The 22,884-nt window shown below is 42.6% G+C and overlaps 1 protein-coding gene and 1 pseudogene across 6 annotated transcripts in view; one reads left to right on the top strand and one right to left on the bottom strand.

The window, feature by feature from the left end:
- trim2a (tripartite motif containing 2a) overlaps positions 1 to 22,884 on the top strand; it is a 170,728-nt gene that overhangs the window by 28,975 nt on the left and 118,869 nt on the right. Inside the window, exon 1 of one of the 6 annotated variants that reach the window (XM_043700057.2) lies at positions 21,474 to 21,964. The exons of 4 other annotated variants lie outside the window; for them this stretch is intronic. The gene's annotated coding sequence lies outside the window, so the exon portion shown is untranslated. Of the gene's footprint in view, positions 1 to 21,473; positions 21,965 to 22,884 lie in introns of those variants that run through there. One more of the 6 variants, XM_043700091.2, reaches the window with a different exon arrangement.
- Positions 1 to 22,884, bottom strand: part of LOC148152054 (uncharacterized) — a 121,249-nt pseudogene that overhangs the window by 18,747 nt on the left and 79,618 nt on the right.

Genomic DNA, 22,884 nt, shown 5'->3' with positions numbered 1-22,884 from the left:
CTGGAGCATTGTTCTGAGGTAAACATGACAAACTGGGCCAGTAGGTGTCGTTCACAGGTCTTACTGGTTTTTCCTCCTGAACAATCCTTGACTGGACAATGAGAATTTAAAGTGCTGGCAGCTGGGGTTAGGTTGGGATATCTGGTTGGCATGGACAAATTGGATCGAATGGGCTGTTTCAATGCTGTACACCTCTCTGATTCTCTGATATCTATTAGCTTTATTGTCACATGTACTCAAATGAGTATAGTGAAAAGTTTACAAGTCACCATTTATGGCACCATCTTAGGTCCAGAGTCTTCAGTACAAATTCACAGGGAAGAGACAAATGAGAAGAATAAAGAAATAAAAACTTCTTTCAGCTCTAGGTTGGATGTAAAAGTGTTGCTCCACCAACAGGTAAACCAACACAAGGAGAAAGTCAGGACTGCAGATGCTGGAGATCAGAGACAAAAGGTGTGGTGCTGGAAAAGCACAGCCGGTCAGGCAGCATCTGAGGAGTAGGACAGTCGATGTTTTGAGCATAAGCCCTTCATCGGGAATGTGTAAGAGCTCATGCCCGAAACGTTGACTCTCCTGCTCCTCGGATGCTGCCTGACTGGCTGTGCTTTTCCAAATTCACACTCTTTGACAAGTAAACCAATACAGCCAGCTGGGAGTTTTTGTCATAGAAACATACAGCACGGAAACAGACCCTTCGGTCCAACTCATCCATGCTGACCAGATATCCTAAATTAATCTAGTTACATTTGCCAACACTTGGCCCATATCCCTCCAAATCTTTCCTATTCATATACCCATCCAGATGCCTCTTAAATGTTGCAATTGTACCAGCCTCCACCACATCCTCTGGCAGCTCATTCTGTACATGCACCACCCTCTGTGTGAAAAAGATGCCCCTTAGGTCTCTTTTATATCTTTCCCCCTCACCCTAAACTTATGCCCTCTAGTTCTGGACTCCCCCATTCCAGGTAGAAGACTTTGTCTATTTACCCTACCCATGCTCCTCATGATTTTATAAACCTCTAGAAGGTCACCCCTCATTTTCGTTAAAAACAGAACATGTGGAACTGCCAGTATCTGTGGAGAGGGAAACAGAGTTGATGTTCCACGTCAGTGATCTGGTTTATTTCAGATATCCAGCACCTGGAGCATATTCTTTCTGTGCTACCATAAAAAGCAAACTAATTGGTCATTAATTTCATTGAAACGTTTGCAAAATAGCTGCTGCATTTGCCAACAGAAAAGATTTTAAGTAAAATCATTGTACAAGGATATATTTCTGAAAATTATAAAGTACTATTTATCGACAAATCTTTTGTATATTTCTTTCAGTTAATTTTAAATCAGCACAGGACTAGTGCTGTTAACTCTAATTGGAAGAGCTTCTAGAGACTTAATGGCATGAGCTCCTACTACTAACCACTGTCAGACAGCTTCTTTATCTGATTTGTATTATTTCTGTACTTCCATGTACAAAAACAGTGAAAAACACACCTTCTCAACTCCCCCTGACTTTATATTCTGGGTTGCTTGTAGCAACATCCAGATTATTAACATTGAATATCTGGAGACTCTAACACAATGCTGGAGGCTTGGGAACTGTCATAAAGTGGAGGAGGTTCAGTCTTCCAACAGCATGAATAATCAGTGTTGAATATTAATACCTGAAGCAGCTCCTAGGTCTACTCCACTCAGCAACACTCAATTATCAATGAAAGATTCATGGTTTCGTCTGCTGGTTTAGATGCAAACTAAACCCTACCCCCACTTTCTGGAAAAGTAACATCTATTTTGTTAGAAAATGACTCCAGGACATTTAGCAGAGTTTGTACTTTATGCCTAGCAATGCGTAAATGGACACTACATGGTTATAAAGAGCTACCTCAGACTACAGCAGAGGTTGACAATAGCCAGAATGAATCCATTGCTTAAGGCTGAACAATAAGAATGTCCAGTCATTGACTGAAAGGGTATGTTTAAAAATATTACGAGATGCAGCCATCGCTAAGTGACCAGAAGCATCATTCTGGAAAAAATCTGACCTAGAAATTTGACCAGTGAGCAGCCTCATGTTACTTGATGCACAATGAAATTACAGAGACAAGATAATGGCAACTGCATTGAGGCAAGGATGAGGGAGGAGTTGGCAAATTAAAAACAAAAACAACAACAACAAAACCAGCATTATCTGGTCAGAGCCGTACCAGAAGCCACTGAAAGTAAGTGGGGATTAGCTTCAAAATAAGAATGCTCCCTGCTTCATGAACAGCAGGCCCAACTGATGGTCCACAAGCTCATTAAATTTTAATGAGAGCTTTAACCCAGATCTGGCTACAGGCAGCTGCTGCTGGGCTGTGGTGAAACACCCATCTCCTTTCAAAGGGTTATTCAAGGAGACAGAAAGGTTGAGAGGGTATTTGCTAAGCAATTGTCCACAAAGTACATTGGGGGGTGGCACCTTTACCAGAGGGGGCAAATGATAAATTGATTTGCATCCAAATTGGCTGCAGGAAAATGACCTTGTTTAAAGAGAGGGAGGAGGTGAAGATACATATACCAACACATTTCCTGAAGGACTATATCATTTCTGAATAACACAGTCAATGAGCCAGGGATTTAAAAGATGGATTAACTCTTCAGGTGTGACACCTTATTAAAACTTTAATGATAATCAACTTTCCTTACTCAGGCACCAACTAGTTGGCTCGGGTCTTGTGGAGCAGTGGTAGTGCTGCTACCTCAGGGCTAGGAAGTTTGGGTTTGAAGTAAAAACAATGACTGCAGATGCTGGAAACCAGATTCTGGATTAGTGGTGCTGGAAGAGCACAGCAGTTCAGGCAGCATCCAAGGAGCTCGAAATCGACGTTTTGGGCAAAAGCCCTTCATCAGGAATAAAGGCAGTGAGCCTGAAGCGTGGAGAGATAAGCTATTCCTGATGAAGGGCTTTTGCCCGAAACGTCGATTTCGAAGCTCCTTGGATGCTGCCTGAACTGCTGTGCTCTTCCAGCACCACTAATCCAGAGTTTCGGTTTGAGTCTTGCCTGCTCCTGGAGCTGTGTTATAACATAGCCAAACAGATGGATTAAAATGATTAGCTTGCTGCATATTTCCCATGTCTTAATTTCAGATTTTCAACCTCCCTCTTTATCGCTTCCCAACTATCAGACAGCTGCCTGGATAAAAGAATAACAATGGTATATAAAAATGAATAAAAATGCATAAAAAGTGACTTAATTTAATTGAGGGCTCTGGCATAATAAAGCAATCAAATGTGTCACACTGAGATTTGTAAATGGAATGTTCTCGAATGGAAGAGTTTGATTTAGGACGTGCCTGCGCATACTATGCATATTATTCAAAAATGTAGCTAATCAAACTTTGGCCAAAGAGGCTTAGAGGTTGGAAATCGTTATTTAAATTTATGTCAGAAGGAAGAATTATGTGAAAGAAAATTGAACAGCCAGAAATGTAATTTTTAAGGAAGCCACAGGCTTGTGTAATGTAACAAAATATAATGAGACGACTCTCAATGGGGATTGTGAAAATCCCATTATTTTTAGACAGCATGGGATAATGGCCACTTATTCACCAGAGACCTTTATTATTCCGTGGGATCAAAGCACCCTGGCATCCCGAGATGGTAGGCATTGTCTCTGACCGTGGATTGCCTTCTAATGCTCTTTTTAATTGAAATGAGGTTCTGAAATGAAAGCAAACGTTTCCAACTGCAGCTGTTAGTAGTTTGTGACTTCACAGTATGCCGGTCTAGGGAGCTGGAATGAGTGGGTGGACGGGGGAGAAGATATTGTTGACAACTAATGAAGCTCATTGGTCTGCAATGACCTAGCAGACAATATGGAGCAGCCTCATCAGGGCCTCTGAGTGGAACCTCAGTATTGCTATTGGTGTGGGCAGGCTGAGCTACAAATAGCGGTCAGCTGAGCTGTGGGAGGTAACACATATTTATGCAGAGCAATGTGTTACTGAACTGTGTGGGATAAATATGCAAATGTGTGTTTCTATGCCCTTCTGGCAAGCTGCGTATCCCTCTTTGTTCCAGAACATTCAGGGAGGAAGCTGAACACAATCGCCTGATAATTAAAGAGGCAGTATACTTGTGAAAGCATATATTGGAAACATTGCAGAGAGAGAGAGAGAAGTGACCTGTGTCATTTTTATTCCACCAATATCTCTGACCGGGATGTGATTCATGACTTGCCTGGGTTTCATTCAGTTAGTACCCCTTTAGAGGAATGGCTGTCCTCCACTATAAATAATCAATAGCATCTTTTACAAAATGGAATTGTGGTCAAAGTTATTCTGAGTGTCTTTCTTCACCTAAGATAACGCTACTCTTTAAATACCAGTTATCTTAATGGCATCTTAAAGAGAGGCAGTGCTTTAGAAAACTTGCCAGCACTGAGCAATTTTATTAATTGTGATCTACATTAACAATGTCAAAGGTTACTGTAGTACATGGATGTTCTGAGGGTTTTGTCTGGTTCGATCTAAGTGGTTGCCTGGTGATCCCTGACCTCTCTCAGTGCAGTAGTGTGGGGAAAATATAGCATTTTCAGTGTTTTGCTGGTTGTTTCACTTGTAATCAGTGCAGATTTTCATGTCAAAATATTAGCATGTACTGGTGAAGCTGCAGGGATGGAGATCCCATCAGGAAACCTCTGTAATTTCACAGGTCCCAGCCAGTCAGGAACTCTGAGCAGAATCAGGTTGATTAAATAGTCAGGCAGAATTTAATATAATTGGCAAGTAAAATGGTGAGTTCCAAAACTAAACCAGAGCACAGGACCACACAACACAAATACTATCCTTTGAAACATTTTGAGTAATTCAGTTTTGTCAATTTCTGTGGAGGAAAAAAATACCTGCAGCATTTAAATCCCTGCAAATATCTTTCCTTCAGTGCCACTAATGCAATTACAGTTCAATTCAATTGCATCCAATTTAACAGAATAGTAGAACTCATGTTGCACATAATGAGCATCAAAGTATAATGACTCTGTGGTAATCTTATCCCAGTGTTCCTGTCTTTTATCAAAAGAGAGATGGAGACACTGTGTGAGGAAATTGGGTTCTTTCTTTCTAAAGAAACGTAATTATAGATCTTGGTTAATGATTGGTCTCGACTGTAGAATCTTTTCAAACAAAGAGCTTGTGACAGCAGTGACAATGTCTCTCCCTGCCCCCCTCCTCTTGCATTTTGTTGTTGTTCAGTGTTTCATTTGTAATCCAGGCTGCATTGGCAATGGCACCGTTCAGGAACGGGGAATCATTTCTTCAATTTGATTTGAACCCTAATGTCATGCAAATCCGAAGTGGTCACTGTATGGCTTCGATTGGGAGAATTACAATCAGCATTTACATGTCAGCCAGTGATTGAATTGAATCAGACTGCTGAACCACTTACACCAAGCCCCTGCTCACAGCCAGGATGAAATTAAAGCCCTTCGATGCTGGTTTTTAGTTGGGGTCCCTTCATGATTTTCCATCCACCGGGTCTGCAGCAGGACAAGTGTCAGGACACAAATTCATCTTCCTTTCTGATCACTTGTGTTGTTCCAAAATTGGTTTCTCTTCCTCCCTCAATTAATTTTACCTGCTTAATAGAGTTCAGCATTGGACCCATTATTCTCTTCAGACAGGTGGTTAAGGGAAGACATAAATGAGGCATGCAAAATTACGAATATTGTTGAGCTGGTAGGTTGAGGTAGGGCTTGAACAGGGAACTAGAGTTGAGCTAAAAGATCAGCCTCATCGAACAAATAAAGAATCTCAAGACTGGGCATCGCTGAGGTGCTGTAAGCCATCAACAGCAGCAGAACTGTCTCCAGCACAAGCTGTAACCTGATGGCCTGGTATATCCCCCAGTCAACCATTCCCATCAAGCCAGGGGGTCAACCCTGTTTCAATGGAGAGGGCAGGAGGGTATGCCAGGAGCAGTACCAGACATACTTGAAGATGAGGTGACAGCCTGGTGAGGCCGCCAACCAGCACTACCTGTGTGCTAAACAACATAAGCAGAAAGTGACAGACAGGGCAGTTCCATGACAAACAGATCAGGTCTAAGCTTGGCAGTCCTCCCACATCTGGTCGTGAATGGTGGTGGACAATTGAACGACTCACTGGATGAGAAAGCTCCACAAATATCCCCATCCTCAATGATGGGGGAGCCCAGCATATGAGTGCAAAAGGTAAGGCTGAAGCATTTGCAGTAATCTTCAGCCAAAAATGCTGAGTGGATGATCCATCTTGTCCTCTTCCAGCAATCCTCAATGTCAAAGATACCAGTCTTCAGCCCAAATTGATTCACTTCACGTCATCACAAGAAACAACTGGAGGCACTGGGTAGTTTATGAGTCATTGTTTGCTCGTTTCTGGTACCTAACCTGACTCTAATGAGGATTGGAAAATAATGCTCAGGGAATCCATCATTTCCTCCTGGCTTCCTTTAACAGTCTAGGATATAATTCATCTGGCCCTTGCCAGGAGGTCAGTGCCTCCAATACTTCCCATTTCATTATTTCAAATATTTCACTTTCCCCATCTTCAACTGAAATGTCTGCATCATCCTCTCCCCTGGTTTGACTGAAGGGTCTATTTCTGTGCTGTATGACTCTATGACTCTGACTCTATCAAATTCTTAATAGAACTCTTTTCACATCTTTTCCATCAATCATTCATAGGCACAAACCCCTCCTTAGACTCATTTCTTTTAATGGACTAATAAGATTTTTTTTGGATTTTCCTTAATTTTACCAGCCAATATCTTTCTGTATCCTCTTTGATTTGTGAATTTCCCTTTTCACTTCACTCTTGTTCTAAATGTTCAAAGTCTTTTTTAAGACTGTAATAGGCTCGTTTTTTAATCTTCTGTTCGATGTGTTTGGATTACCAGGGGCTTTCGATTTGACAGTATCGGTCTTTTTCATTGTTGAGTCAAGTCTGCACTGTGCCCGTAGAATCTCGATTTTGAATGGCTCCTACTCATTGACCAATGACTTTCCTTCAAGTAGCAATAAACAGTCAACGTTGGCAAGATCATTTCTCAGCTTTGTAAAATTGCCTTCCACAAGGTAAAATGTTTGCTCTTGCTCTATCTTTCTCCTTTTCCATAATGATACTAAATCGAACTGTGATGTTTAGATTAGATTAGATTACATTACATTACAGTGTAGAAACAGGCCCTTCGGCCCAACAAGTCCACACCGACCCGCCGAAGCGAAACCCACCCATTCCCCTACATTTACCCCTTACCTAACACTACAGGCAATTTAGCATGGCCAATTCACCTGACCCTGCACATCTTTGGACTGTGGGAGGAAACCGGAGCACCCGGAGGAAACCCACGCAGACACGGGGAGAACGTGCAAACTCCACACAGTCAGTCGCCTCAGGCGGAAATTGAACCCGATCTCAGGCGCTGTGAGGCAGCAGTGCTAACCACTGTGCCACCGTGCCGCCCACCGTGATGTGTTCACTATCTCCAAAATGATCATCCATTGCTACTTCATCCATCCGACCACCATCAATTCTGAAGACTAAATCTAGAATTCCACCTTCTCTGTTTGGGCTTGATATGTTGTGACTAAAATAAAATCTCGAGACTACAGTTCAAGAATTGTGTGCCTCCTGTACCTTTCCTACTGTTTGTATCCTCAATGATCGTTGAGTAATTGAAGTCCCTAACTACTATTGCCTCATTGTTTTCTTACTCAAACATTTACCTAAAGACTTATTCCTCCAATTTTTTCCCGCAATTTGGAGGTCTATAATACACTCCCGGCAGTGTGCCTGCACCATTTTGTAATTTCTGAGCTCAACCTCAGATGGCTTCATTTGCTAAACCATCCCTCATCAGAACTGTGGCTGATTCTTTAACTGATAATGCTACACCCTGACTTTACTTATCCCCCTCTCTCTGCTTTTAAACTGAAAGTAACTGAATTGGTTAGCTATCCTCTACTGGGGTGCTGTAACAAAAATACTAACTAACAATTAGTGGAAACCTATACAAGGTAAAACAGAAACTTAGTAAATTATAAACACGTTGTCCGCAGTGATGATGCACTCCAGATCTTGCTGAAAACTCTATGTCCAGGGATGTTCATCATTAAGCCAAGTTCTGTTATAGCAATATGACATTAGGACTGGAATTAGATTTGATTGTTATGTGTACTCAAGTATAGGAACACAGTACAATCTAAAGAGTACAAAGTTGCCATTCTCCGGCGCTGTCTTGGCTACAGAAACCAAAATTTAAAAAAAAAACAGCAGCAGAAATAAAGAACACAGCCAGCAGGAAAGAAAAAATCAAGGTCTAAAAGAAAAATGTCTACATTTTAAAGTCCCATCTCAATGAAGATGTATGGAATACTCAGGCTCCAATGTAGGCCTCAGGCCTCTTGCTGTCACTGCTGCTGTGGATTGCTGGGAGGAGCTTTGTTGCCGCTGCCATTGCTGCCCAGTTTGTCGGGGCGAGAGTGATGAAATTCCGTCCCTGCCTGGGATCTTCAGATAGCTGCTCCTGCTGCTCTGATACTGATGACCCCACTCCAAAATGCCTTAAAGAGAAGAAAGTGAAGAGAAAGCAAACAGCAAAAGTAAAAAGGAAAGTAGACAAGAGTGGACGAGTCCTGGGCTCAGATCCCTGTACACGGCTCTGCTGCCCCACTGCCATCTTGAAGGCCAGGCTGCCATGTGTCAATCTGTGCCATCAGCTATACTCCTTGCTTTTATATGTATACCTTTTAATATTGCCAATTTCTTGCACTGGACGTTTTTGCTTCTACTTACTCTATCTTTCACAGTCTGCTCCTCTCAATTTGCCTCAGGTTCCCAATATCATGTCAATGTAGTTTAAACTCTCCACAACAACATTAACAAACTCTCTCTGCAAAGCTGTTTAACCCAGTCCTGTTCAAAGTGAGGACTGTCTGGCTTGTACAACTCCCACCTTCCCCAAAATCAGTTCCAACTTTCTAGAAATCTGACACCCACCCTCCTCCACCAGCTTTCCAGTCACATGTTCCATCTCTCAATTCTCCCGTTTCTGCACGAGCTAAGACATGGGGGTGGGGAGTAATCCTGACAGTATCCCACTTGAGAGGTTTTGCCTTTCAGTCTCCGACCCTGCTCCATGAAATCTGCTCTCCCACCCCAGTCCTACCCTAGTTATTGTGACTACCATGAAGCATGACTTCCCACTCATCACCCGACCCCAGAAGAACATCTGTTACACCCTTTACCTTGGCTCCAGGGAGTAAACATATCATCTTGGAGTCCTGATGAAGGATAGAGAAATGCCTGTCTGATCTCCTCCCATATCACTATTGCTCTTCTATATCTTTTGCTAAGTTCCTCCCTGTACAACTGAGATAACCATAGTGCTGTGGACTTAGCTCCGGCTACTCTCTCCTGAAGAACACTTGTATTCACTAGAATCCAGAATGGAATTCCAATAGCAAGCATTGTCGGTCTGATTCTTTTCGCCTGCCTCATGGCCACCCATTCCTTTGCTGCCTGTAAGCTTCTGACTTGAGCAGTGACCATCGCCCTAAACATGCTACTGGCAATGACCATCTCTCCAAAATGAGAATCTAACCATTGTCCCTTAACAGTCAATGGCATTACCATCACTGAATTCCCCGTTATCAATATTCTGGGACTTACCATTGATCACAAACTGAACTGTACTCAACATGTAAACACTATGACAATGAGAGTAGGTCAGAGGTTAGGAATTTTGCCATGACACCATCCAGGTCAAAATAGCTCACTTTATTGGCAGTACATCCATAAGCATCCACTCTCTGCACCCTGATGCTCAGTAGCAGCAGTGCGTACTATCTACAATACACACTGCAGAAATTCATCAAAGATCCTTAAAAAGTACTTTCTAAACACATGACCATTTTGAGGGACAAGGCAGCAGATACATGGGAATGCCACCACCTGCAAATTCCCTTCCGTTCTGACTTGGAAATATAATCATCAGTCCTTCACTGTAACTGAGTTAAAATCCTGGATTTCCCCTCTAAATGTCTTGTGGCTGTACCTACAACAAGTGCATTGCAGTAATTCAAGAAAGAAGCTCACCATCATCTCAAGGGCAATGAGGGATGAGCAGTAAATGCCGGCTTAGCCAGCGATGCCTATATCCCATGACTAAAGACAACAACTCTGTCTCACGATGCATAGCAGTGAAACTAGGGTTTAAACCCAGAGCTCAAGCCTGTGCATCCACTGACATTTCCTGTCGATGTATTTGTCTGGACTAGTGTGTGGTCATGGCTTTAAACATATAACATATTTATCACAGCTAGATTTTACCAGTAGTTACCAATCAGCCTCTTTCCTCGGGAGTGCATGTAGCTCTTGTTTCCGGAGCCATGTTATAACCCTCCTTTCTCTCATTGTTTCCAACCTCTCAGACTGCTCCCCTCCCTGGGTCACTCCCTGCCTGCACCCATAAGTGATACTCACTGCCTGTCACAGTGTTCTAACCTCATCTACTTCTTTCAACTTAATCTATTCTTTCAATCTTCAAACTCAGAACAGCTAGCAATAGGGAAATATACTGAAAAAGCTTGTGTACTCTATGAAGAATGTCCCAAGAACTACAAGGAGAAAAATCAGGATACAGCTGTTGGCGTGGAACGAGTAAGTTAAGCCTCTTACTGAAAGGGTGAAAATCTCATATTAAAGGAAAAACATTCGGCAGAGAAGCTGAAAGAAGACTTCAGTTACAATCTTTTGTAAATTACCATTGTCATAATTGTTTAAAATCGTTTGGAAAAGCTGAGAGTAAAATATTTGAGAAAAGGACATTAATTAATAGCATAATTAAATCAGAAAGATAATGCAAAACATTAAAGTGAAAAAGTCAAAGACAAGCTTGTTAGTTGAGATATTGTCGCTACACATGAGGCCTATGACGGAGATACCCCGCACTCGGTTTTCTGTGTGATCATCCTCTGCAGTGGTAAACCTGCAATGCTTCATGCCCTTATGAGTCTGGTTGAGCACTGAGCAGACAGGACTACATACCCTTCGGTGTCACTGGAGCCTGCTTCCTTTGAGCCACCTTTTCAGTTGAGATGGCATCCTCAGATCACATCTCTTTTCCTCACTTCAGAATATTATCCCATCCAATTATATGATTGTTGCGAAGAAATTAAAAAATTGAATTTATTATACTCTGAAAAGCTTTGAATATTTGTGAGATATTTTAAACAAAATACTTGAGTATATAATAATGCAGATACATTAATGTAAAAATTACAGCATGAGAAAGGGACATTTAGCCTTTGGGACCAATTGGCTCCACAATGTGCACTTTGTTCCAAGTGAGGAGAAAGTGAGGACTGCAGATGCTGGAGGTCAGAGTTGAAGGGTGTGGTGCTGGAAAAGCACAGCAGGTCAGGCAGCATCCGAGGAGCAGGACAGTCGATGTTTTGAGCATAAGCTCTTCATCAGGAATGTGGGGCGGGGGAGGGGGAGGAGACACTAAGGGGGCTGAGAGATAAAAGGGAGGGAAGTGGAGCTGGGGGGAAGGTAGCTGGGAAGGTGATAGGTAGATGCAGGTGGGAGGGTGATGGTGATAGGTCAGAGCAGAGGGTGGAGCAGATAGGTGGGAAGGAAGATGGACAGGTAGGAAGTTCAAGAGGGCGGTGCCAAGTTGGAGGGCTGGATCTGGGATAAGGGGGTAGAGGGGAGATGAGGAAACTGGCGACATTAATCCTGTGTAGATGGATGGTTCCAAGGTGGAAGATGAGGCGTTCTTCCTCCAGGCATCGGATGGCAAGGATTTGGCAGTGGAGGTGGCCCAGGACTTGCATGTCCAGGAGAACATCTAGTTAAGTGCAATGAAACCCGTTTCAGTTTTGTTTCAGACATTTCCAGGGCTAGGTGGGGACAACCAATGGAGGTTGAGTGATGCTCCAATAGACATTGAAATACTATCAAGTCCCTTTCTTTTGGAGGGTGGAGGGACCAGTGTCAGAACTTGCTGCCCAGAAGAGTCACGTTCTGTTCACACATGCAGAGGCAATAAGTTGAAAAGCATGTAATCACTCTAACAACTGATACACCCCTGTCATAATGATGCCTAAGGCACAGTTTCCAAAACAGAGTAAGGTTCACCCAGTGTATTTTGATGGTGGCTTCCTTTATTGTATCTCCTTAAACTTGGTAATGCAATGATAATTACTTCCAACATGATGGCAACTTCCTTCAGTAATTTGTTTCATTTATTTGTTCCTTGCCTTCCTATCCACCAATGTTAAGTATCTTTACCATTGGAGAAACCTGGGAGAAATGTTCCTCGCAGGACACAATGGATCATTTACTGGATTAGTGGTGCTGGAAAAGCACAGTAGTTCATGCAGCATCCAAGATGCAGTAAAATCGACGTTTCGGGCAAAAGCCCTGTATTCCTGATGAAGGGCTTTTGCCCGAAACGTCAATTTTACTGCTCCTCGGGTGCTGCCTGAACTGCTGTGCTTTTCCAGCACCACTAATCCAGAATCTGGTTTCCAGCATCTGCAGTCATTGTTTTTACAATGAATCATTTAGTCTCAGCAATGGAACAAAGTGCACATTGTGGAGCCAATTAGTCCAAAGGCTAAATGTCCCTTTCTCATGCTGTAATTTTTACATTAATGTATCTGCATTATTTTATACACAAGCATTTTGTTTGAAATATCTCACAAATATGGAAAGCTTTTCAGAGTACAATAAATTCAATCTTTTAATTTCTTCGCAACAATCATATAATTGGATGGGATAATATTCTCAAGATTTACATAATGAAAAGGAAGATATAATTTCTTTCTTATCAGAAATATCCAGATTCTTTCCACAAGAGGATTTTTGTCTGATTTATTTTCTCTCAACAGACAACACATTACTCTGAAAACTGAGAGGGCACACTATGTTTGTTTAGCTGAATTCAATCTGTGACTAAGCAGCTGGCATATTTCCCATTGAACAATGACATCTCCTCTGTTCAGCAGTTCACAATGGTTTTATTGGCCTCTCCACCAAATCCCAGTTGTTTTCACAAAGTTGGAAGTCCAAAGGAACAAAGAATCCCAGTAAGAGCAGAATTGTTCCACAACACCATCTGCTACAGAGAGAATCAAAGCTTTGATAAGTGAGGCACTGCCCTGTACAAATTGATGGGACTATGGAGGGATTTTAATGCCTGCAACTTGGTGGAAACCAGGCATTACTTAGCAATAATCTTCTGACACTATTTCATTCTATGAGGTTAACAGGGGCTGAGACATTTACCTCATTTGGGTAGGAACCTTATGATTGCACATTCATAGAATACAGAACATAGAACGTTACAGCGCAGTACAGACCCGTCAGCCCTCGATGTTGTGCTGACCTGTGAAATTAATCTGATTAATTGATTAATTAATCTACACTGTTTCATTATTATCAACTTAAATGCCCTTAATGCTGCCAAGTCAGCTACTGTAACAACTTTCCTACTGTGTCGGTTAGACCCCCAAACTATTTTTGTAGCCTATTGAACAGGAGCATTTACTGTGAACTCTCTGACCAAATGAATCTATTGACCAAGAAGCAGAGGTCCTTGAAGGTCTGGTTTTGACAGGACATGGGGAACAGGATTAGTGGGGAGACCCTGCAGTGTTTTTTGCAATGTCATCCTTTGCCTGAAGGGAGGAGCAGTCTTTGATCCAGTTGGTGCGTGGGGCACTGGGTGGCAGGTGGCCCAGTTTAATGCCAGCCTGTCTTATGAAATAAACAGAGCAATGATAGATCTCCTTTGTCAGTCAGGACCTTGTCTCTGAGGCTGTGACTATATGGGTGAAGAGGGGAGAGAGTCATTCCACCTATATTTGGTAGTTCATGTCAAATTCCGGATCCTCATCTCAATAATACAGCATAGTTAGGAACCCCATAGGAATATCTATTCTCACATCATTTACCAAGTTAAAGCTGTCAGAAACTAAGAGTAGTGACCAAAATTATTGGTGGTCTGAAGGCTTACGCCCTCAGAGTTTAGGGTGGAACTTGAATTCTGCTAAGAGAGAGTCAGAGAGATGTACAGGACGGAAACAGACTCTTTGGTCCAACCTGTCCATGCCAACCAGCTATCCCAACCCAATCTAGTCCCACTTGCCAGCACTTGAACCATATCCCCCTACACACTTCCTATCGTATACCCATCCAGATGCCTTTTAAATGTTGCAATTGTACCAGCCTCCACCACTTCCTCTGGCAGCTCATTCCATACACGTACCACCCTCTGTGTGAAAAAGTTGCTCCTTAGGTCCCTTTTTATATCTTTTCCCTCTCACCCTAAACCTATGCCCTCTAGTTCTGGGCTCCCCCACCTCAGGACTCTCGTTATCTCATTTCTGAAGGCTTCCCATTTTCCAGCCGTCCCTTTACCTGCGAACATCTGCCCCAATCACCTTTCGAAAGTTCTTGCCTAATACCGTCAAAATTGGCCTTTCTCCAATTTAGAACTTCAACTTTTAGAAATGGTCTATCCTTTTCCATCACTATTTTAAAACTAATAGAACTATGATCGCTGGCCCCAAAGTGCTCCCCCACTGACACCTCAGTCACCTGCCCTGCCTTATTTCCCAATAGTAGGTCAAGTTTTGCACCTTCTCTAGTAGGTACATCCACATACTGAATCAGAAAATTGTCTTGTACACACTTAACAAATTCCTCTCCATCTAAACCCTTAACACTATGGCAGTCCCAGTCTGTTTGGAAAGTTAAAATCCCCTACCATAACTACCCTATTATTCTTACAGATAGCTGAGATCTCCTTACAAGTTTGTTTCTCAATTTCCCTCTGACTATTGGGGGGTCTATAATACAATCCCAATCAGGTGATCATCCCTTTCTTATTTCTCAGTTCCACCCAAATAACTTCCCTGGATGTATTTCCGGGAATATCCTCCCTCAGCACAGCTTATCAAAAACGCCACTCCCCCTCCTCTCTTGCCTCCCTTTCTGTCCTTCCTGTAGCATTTGTATCCTGGAACATTAAACTGCCAGTCCTGCCCATCCCTGAGCCATGTTTCTGTCATTGCTATGATACCCCAGTCCCATGTTCCTAACCATGCCCTGAGTTCATCTGCCTTCCCTGTTAGGCCCCTTGCATTGAAATAAATGCAGTTTAATTTATTAGTCCTACCTTGTCCCTGCAAGCCCTGACTGTTTGACTCCCTTCTGTTCTCAGCTGTACCCGTCTCAGATTGATCTCTTTCCTCACTATCTCCCTGGGTCCCACCTCCCCACCTTACCACTTTAAATCCTTCCGAGCAGTTCTAGCAAATTTCCCTGCCAGTATATTAATCCCCTTCCAATTTAGGTGCAATCCGTCCTTCTCGTACAGGTCACTTCTACCCCAAAAGAGATTTCCAATGATCCAAAAATGTGAATCCTTCTCCCATACACCAGCTCCTCAGCCATGCATTAATCTTCTCTATCCTCCTATTCCTGCCCTCACTAGCTCGTAGCACTGGGAGTAATCCAGATATTACTACTCTCAAGGACCTCCTTTTTAAATTTCTGCCTAATTTTTTATATTCTCCTTTCAGAATCTCATCCTTTTCCCTTCCTATGTTGTTGGAGATGTATAATTTGGAAACCTAAGCTTATAATATTATATTTTAGTATTTAATTACTAGCAGCAGTGCCTTGCACAAACTGTGCCTCATAATGTTGAGTGTAGATTCATGATATGTAAGGGGGTGAAACGTATGAATGTGGAATTATCATTCCAGCTGTAACCTTATTGAATACTGAAACAGACGTGAGGGGGTGAATGGTCTACTGCTGCTTTTGGTTAATATGTTCCCATCCATGTGAATGTCCATATGTACCATGATGAGTGATGTGACCCACACTGGGCTGGCAGAGACATAGTGGAACTAAGAAAAGGTGATGTTAATGATGGCTAAGCTATGGAATTGGAAGCTCAACTCAGGGTCAAATTGAACACCATTGTTACAAACAGTCTGGTTCAGCATCAGACAGCCATTAGGGAGAGAACAGAATCATAAGTAAGTTTGTGTCAAGAACTGAAGGCAATGGTATCAGTTTTCCCAAAGTGTAGTGGATACCTCAGTATGGGGTATTAGATGAGCACTGCAAGAAAACAGATGTCGTAGTATGTAATGAACTAAGTAATTGTGTGAATAAATCGAATAACCTCATGACAAAAACACTAGGAATAGGTGCAGAAGTAGACCAGATGGCACACTGAGCCTGCTTCACGCTTTGATATGATCACGGTCGTCACCTTAGCCTTCAGGTGGCATGGTAGCTCAGTGGTTAGCACTACTGCCTCACAGTGCCAGCCACCCGGGTTCGATTCCAGTCTTGTGTGGAGTTTGCATGTTCTCCCCTTGTCTGCGTGGGCTTCCTCTGGGTGCTCCAGTTTCTCCCATGGTCCAAAGACTTGCAGGTAGATAGGATAGTGAAGAGAATGTTTGGTATGCTTTCCTTTATTGGTCAGAGTATTGAGTACAGGAGTTGGGAGGTCATGTTGCAGCTGTACAGGACATTGGTTAGGCCACTGTTGGAATATTGCATGCAATTCTGGTCTCCTTCCTATTGGAAAGATGTTGTGAAAATCGAAAGGGTTCAGAAAAGATTTACAAGGATGTTGCCAGGGTTGGAGGATCTGAGCTACAGGGAGAGGCTGAACAGGCTGGGGCTGTTTTCCCTGGAGCGTCAGAGGCTGAGAGGTGACCTTATCGAGTTTATAAAATTATGAAGGGCATGGATTAAATAGACAAGGTCTTTTCCCTTTGGTGGGAGAGTCCAGAACTAGAGGGCATAGGTTTAGGGTGAGAGGGGAAAGATATAAAAGAGACCTAAGGGGCAACCTTTTCACACAGAGGGTGGTATGTGTATGGAATGAGCTGCCAGAGGATGTGGTGGAGGCTGGTACAATTGCAACATTTAAAAGGCATCTGGATGGGTATATGAATAGGAAGGGTTTCGAGGGATATAGGGTATCTGGTTGGCATGGACGATTTGGACCGAAGGGTCTGTTTCCGTGCTGTACATCTTTATGACTCTCTGTGTAGGTTAGCTGGATTGGCCATGCTGAATTGCCCATGGCATCCAGAAACATGCAGGCGTGGTGAATAGGCTATGGGAAATGCAGGGCTACAGGGATGCAGTGGGATGCTGAATGGCCTGCCCCCACACTGTTGGGATTCTACAATTCCACTCTACTTTCTTGCCTGACCGTCAAAACAATCAGCTTTCTGTGGTTTCTCATCTACTTATAAAATGAATTTCTTTCTTAGCCATAATCCTTTTGCTTTGTCTTCCTGAATATGTATTTAACCAAGTGCTCTCACCTCCTGTGGCCCCTTTGATTTAAGTGAAAGCAGTGAGCATGGGCCCACAGTTTGATTATGAATGAATCATCCCAGCAAAGCCATTGCTACCTTGAGAGTGGACTGTTCAAGATCCTGATGAAGGGCGTTCGCCTGAAAGTCCTGCTCCTCAGATGCTGCTTGACCTGCTGTGCTTTTCCAGCACCACACTCTCGACACTATTCAAGGTCCATCCCAGGGCTCCAGCACAAAAAAATCAAGGCCAATACTTGAGTTTTGATTTGACTTGATTTATCGTTGTTGTCATATGTACAGAGAAAAATTTCTGCATTTCTGAGTGCTGCGCTGCTGGAGGTAGAGTAAACCTTTTATTAAGGAGAAAGTGAGGTCTGCAGATGCTGGAGATCAAAGTTGAAACTTTATTGCTGGAAAGGCACAGCAGGTCAGGCAGCATCCAGGGAACAGGAGATTCGACGTTTCGGGCACAGGCCCTTCTTCAGGAATGAGCAGAGATCTTTACCGATCGGAGCAGGCGTGTGCCGATTAATCAAATATTCGGAATAATCAAGAGGTCCCCATAATCAGTGTACAAACATACAGAGAATAATAGACATAATGTAGCGGGTATACACATCACTATTGTACTTTATTTACAATATAAATCACTTAAATAATAATTGAATTTTGCCTTAGATAAAACTTACCAGTGAACAGCCTTCTCACTCACACCCTCAACTGAATAGAGTCATAGAGATGTACAGCACGGAAACAGACCCTTTGGTCCAATCCGTCCATGCCAACCAGATATCCCAACCCAATCTAGTCCCACCTGTCAGCACCCGGCCCAAATCCCTCTAAGCCCTTCCTATTCATATACCCATCCAGATGCCTCTTTAATGTTGCAATTGTACCAGCCTCCACCACATCCTCTGGCAGCTCATTCCATACACATACTCATTCTGTGTGAAAAAGTTGCCCCTTAGGTCTCTTTTATATCTTTCCACTCTCACCCTAAACCTATGTCCTCTAGTCCTGGACTACCTCACCTCAGGGAAAAGACTTTGTCTATTTATTCTATCCATGCCCCTCATGATTTCATAAACCTCAATAAGGTCACCCCTCAGCCTCCGACGCTCCAGGGAAAACAGCCCCAGCCTGTTCAGCCTCTCTCTGTAGCTCAGATCTGCCAACCCTGGCAACATCCTTGTAAATCTTTTCTGAACCCTTTTAAGTTTCACAGCATCTTTCCGAAAGGAAGGAGACCAGAATTGCATGCAATATTCCAACAGTGGCCTAACCAATGTCCTGTACAGCCGCAACATGACCTCCCAACTCCTGTACTCAATACTCTGACCAATAAAGGAAAGTATATCAAACACATTCTTCACTATCCTATCTACCTGCGACTCTACTTTCAAGGAGCTTCACTTTCCTGCTTTTTCCCCACAACCCTTGATTCCTTTATGGACTAAGTCAGTCTCAAATGTACCTAACAACACAGTCTCACAGCCCTCTGCATAAAAAAAATCCCAGATCATCAATCTCACAGAGAAAATAATCATCCTCATCTCTGTCTTAAATAGGTCACTCACAACTTCCTGCACCTACCCTGTCGCATTCTCTAAAAATTGTACGTGCTTCAAATAGGTCCTCTCTCATTTTTCTAAACTCCAGTGAGTGCAAACCCAACCTACCCTATTTTTCCATACAAGACAATCCCTTCTCTGCACTGCCTCCAATGCCAATATACATACATGGATTGGTACTTTAGCTGTACCTGCTGAAGTAAGACCATCCTATTTTTATATTCTAATCCCTATTTATTAAAGGCCAACAATCCAATTGCCTTCACAATTACCCCTGAACTTGGATGCCAGCTTCTTGGGATTCATGCACTAGGACCCCAAAACTGCTTTCTGCAGTTCTTTCCCTATTTAAATAATATTCAGCTCTTCTATTCTCCCTAGCAAATGGTCTCAAAGTGACAAATGGTATGTTACTACCAATGATGATGATGACAGAAGGGAAGCATGAAATGCCAGACGTACAGCTGTACTTCGTGCAATATCAGGAGCTTTGTAGACCTTGTGAGGTGGTTGAAGTTGGTGACCCAGAAATGAAGCCATCACAGATATAGTTAAGGCTCTATATTGGGATGTACCTCATTCCAAGAGGACCATCTAAGCTAAGGTATGAATGCAATAGAAAAAGAGAAGATCTGCAGTTCTAGACATTGTGATGAGTGAGAGTGGCCATCAAATCATGTATGAAGAATTCAGACACTTCATGAATGGTGCTGCGTTTCCCAATCTAGTGGAAAGGCCAAGGCAGCTAATGAAATAAAAATTAGATCCAGCTCAGAGATGCACAAGGCAATGCTGGAGTGGAGAATTGCCAATACTGAAGACATGGAAAGCAGTCCAGTCTAGTGTTTAATGTCATACTCTACCCAAACTATTCTTTCAATAGCTAAACAGCTACTGAATTGAGGAGTGGTAACAGGAGTTAGGAATAAAATCAAAATTAAATTGAAAGCTGTGTTTTACTTTTGATTTGGAGATGCTGGTGTTGGACTGGGGTGTACAAAGTTAAAAATCCCACCACACCAGGTTATAGTCCAAGAGGTTTATTTGGAAGCACTAGCTTTCGGAGCTCTGCTCCTTCATCAGGTGGTTGTGGAGAATAAGATCCTAAGACACAGAATTTATAGCAAAAGTTTACAGTGTGATGTAACTGAAATTATACATTGAAAAAGACCTGGATTGTTTGTCTTTTTCAATATATAATTCCACTTACATCACACTGTAAACTTTTATTATAAATTCTGTGTCTTACGATCTTATTCTCCACAACCACCTGATGAAGGAGCAGAGCTCCGAAAGCTAGTGCTTCCAAATAAACCTCTTGGACTATAACCTGGTGTGGTGGGATTTTTAAAGTTTTACTTTCACTTTGTTAAAGCTGCCAAAGCTATGAGTTGGCGCGCTGGTTAGAGTGCAAACATTTAACATTCTCAACAAAGGTTAGCCCACTTGGCAAGTTAGGGCCTGTTTGGAGAAGCTGTTCTCTTGGTCATCTACACTGAACGTGAAAGACCGAGTATATAGTGACAATTACAAACATCTATGTACAACTGGAGAAGCTGCTCCTTTATAACAGATTGCTGATGAGAATGCTAATCTCAGCAATGACCAAAGATTAACAGCGTGCAGAATTTATGATCGCGCCTTCTTACCTGAGGGTGACGTTGGGGATTTTTTTGTGTTCACTGGGATAATGAAAGGATGATATCAGTTCCAATAAGGATCCAGAATTCTACAGGAACACCACATGCAGACTGATGGAATTCGTTTAGAATGGCACCATGTTCACCACAGACATGGTGGGCTGAAGGGCCTGATCCTGTGCTGTTCTAAGTTTGGAGAAAGGTGTTCATACATTGTGACTTGCCATAATTATAAGCCTCTGATGTTGCTTTCTATTTAGAGGCTTGAACAACCATTAAAACTAATACCTGGAACAGAGACCACTGGACAAGGATCAAGAATGGTAAAGCAGGGTCATTCACCCCCTCTAATCCCCGTTTGGTTCAGATGAAAGACAGAGCCTGAAGATCTTTGTAAAGCTCAGCTACTCATTGCTTCAATGAACTGAGCCAATCAAAATATTAGCTTCAAATATGTGGTCGCTGTTAGAGACGCCCTACCATATTACCTAAATAAAGAAGGATAGTGCTTGTGATATCTCCCATCAATCTCCCCCTACATAAAAACAGCAGCATCTGGTGGTGTTCCTGTAGAATTCTGGATCCTTATTGGAACTGATATCATCCTTTTATTATCCCAGTGAACACAAAAAAATCCCCAACGTCACCCTCAAGTAAGAAGGCGCGATCATAAATTCTGCACGTTGTTAATCTTTGGCCATTGCTAATTATTTTATCAGAATTCATATCTTTCACGTGGGCGTGGATAATTCTCAACCAGAGGTCGAAGATTATGTGAATCACGACCCAGTGCCAAAACTGCTCGGAAATGGCCGTCGGAAAGAGGATTCACAGCGTCTGAAATAACTGCTGCCACTCCTACATCCCCTCCTCCTCCTCCTCTCCCCTGCTGTGCAATGCTCCATTTCACGTTCTGCAGAAAACCGATCGGAGTGATCCCTAACCTTCCTTCGAGCCGGCTGCTCATTCATCCCCCCTGCTTGGTGGTGGTGGTGGTTGCTCGGTCCTGTTGTGTACATTTCTGCTTTGTTTAATTCTGTCGCTGCCCCCCTGAGCTGATGATATGTAAGTTTCTGCAGCCTGCTGCTTTCACTGTGCAAGCTGCACCTCCTCTGCTCAGATCCTCCAGCTGAGAGCAGTCAGGAGGGCTCAGGAACTCAGTCTATTGGCTTGTTGCACCTCTCCTACTGCCAGCCTCCTTCAGACTGGAAGCTCTTCAGTTCTCGTAGCGTCACACTAGCTGCTGCAGCTTGACATCTTTGCCGTGAGATGGAAAGTCTTTGAGCGCTGAGCAGAAAGAGGGACATACACAGGGAACATTACATTTCGCTGTCTCGTAAATGAAACCGAAAATAATCATGACGGACAAGTGAGTAAAGAACTATTCTGGTTAAAGCTGGAGGTGCTAACGGATCTTTAATTCTACATTCGGAGTTTTGGCTTGATATATTATTGTGTTAAGCATATGTTTGACCGAACACTTCACCAAATACTGCATTGCCTGTTTATTTTTCTGTCAAAGAAAGTTTCAGTTAAGCCTAGGTAGAATAAATAGCCAAAACTGTGAGCGATGTGTGCATGGAAACAGGGGTACAGTGAACATCCCACTGAGTTCAAAGCAACTGTTTCTGTCTATTGTGGTAATAAAATTAACTTGTCACTATTTTCTGACATGACTTGTTTTCATGTTCTGGCAATATTTATCTCGTGGTTTATTTTTACTGTTGACACTTACCATAACATTTTTAGATAAGTTTGCTATTTTTGCAAATCTGGCTTATAAATAAACACAAGGTAAATAAAAATTTAAATAATATATGCTCACATTGTATCCAATTCTAATTGCCAGCTATTAAAAGTTTCCTTTCAAGCGATGTAGATGCTGAGAGGTTGTTTGTCTTGGGAGCATCGAGAGCAGGGGGCCATCATTGAGCATAAGGTGTCTGCTCTCTGGGACTGAGATGAAGCAGCATTTGTTCATTCAGAGGGTATTGAATCTTTGGGAAGTTTTATTTCTATTCAGAAGGTGGTGGGTGATCAGATAATGAAGATATTAAGTCAGGATCTTAGTGAATGGCAGTAGGAGGCACAAAGGGCTATATGGCATGCTCCATCTCCTATTTCTTGCATTCTTACATCGGCGTAGACACACAAGTCTTCACTAATTGGGAACATGCTGCAGACACACTCTGTCACCCACCATAACTGGACCCATCTGGAAACTATTTCACAAAGTTTATTAAGCATCTAATGATCCGTATGGTTTTTTCTTGACACAATAGTCTGATA

The sequence above is a fragment of the Chiloscyllium plagiosum genome, unplaced genomic scaffold, assembly GCF_037043375.1.
Source record: "Chiloscyllium plagiosum isolate Xiang-an unplaced genomic scaffold, Cpla_swu_hap1 HiC_scaffold_1, whole genome shotgun sequence".
In the NCBI taxonomy this organism is placed as follows: Eukaryota; Metazoa; Chordata; class Chondrichthyes; order Orectolobiformes; family Hemiscylliidae; genus Chiloscyllium; species Chiloscyllium plagiosum.
Note: the sequence above shows the minus strand (reverse complement) of the source record. Positions and strands in the feature narration are given on the sequence as shown.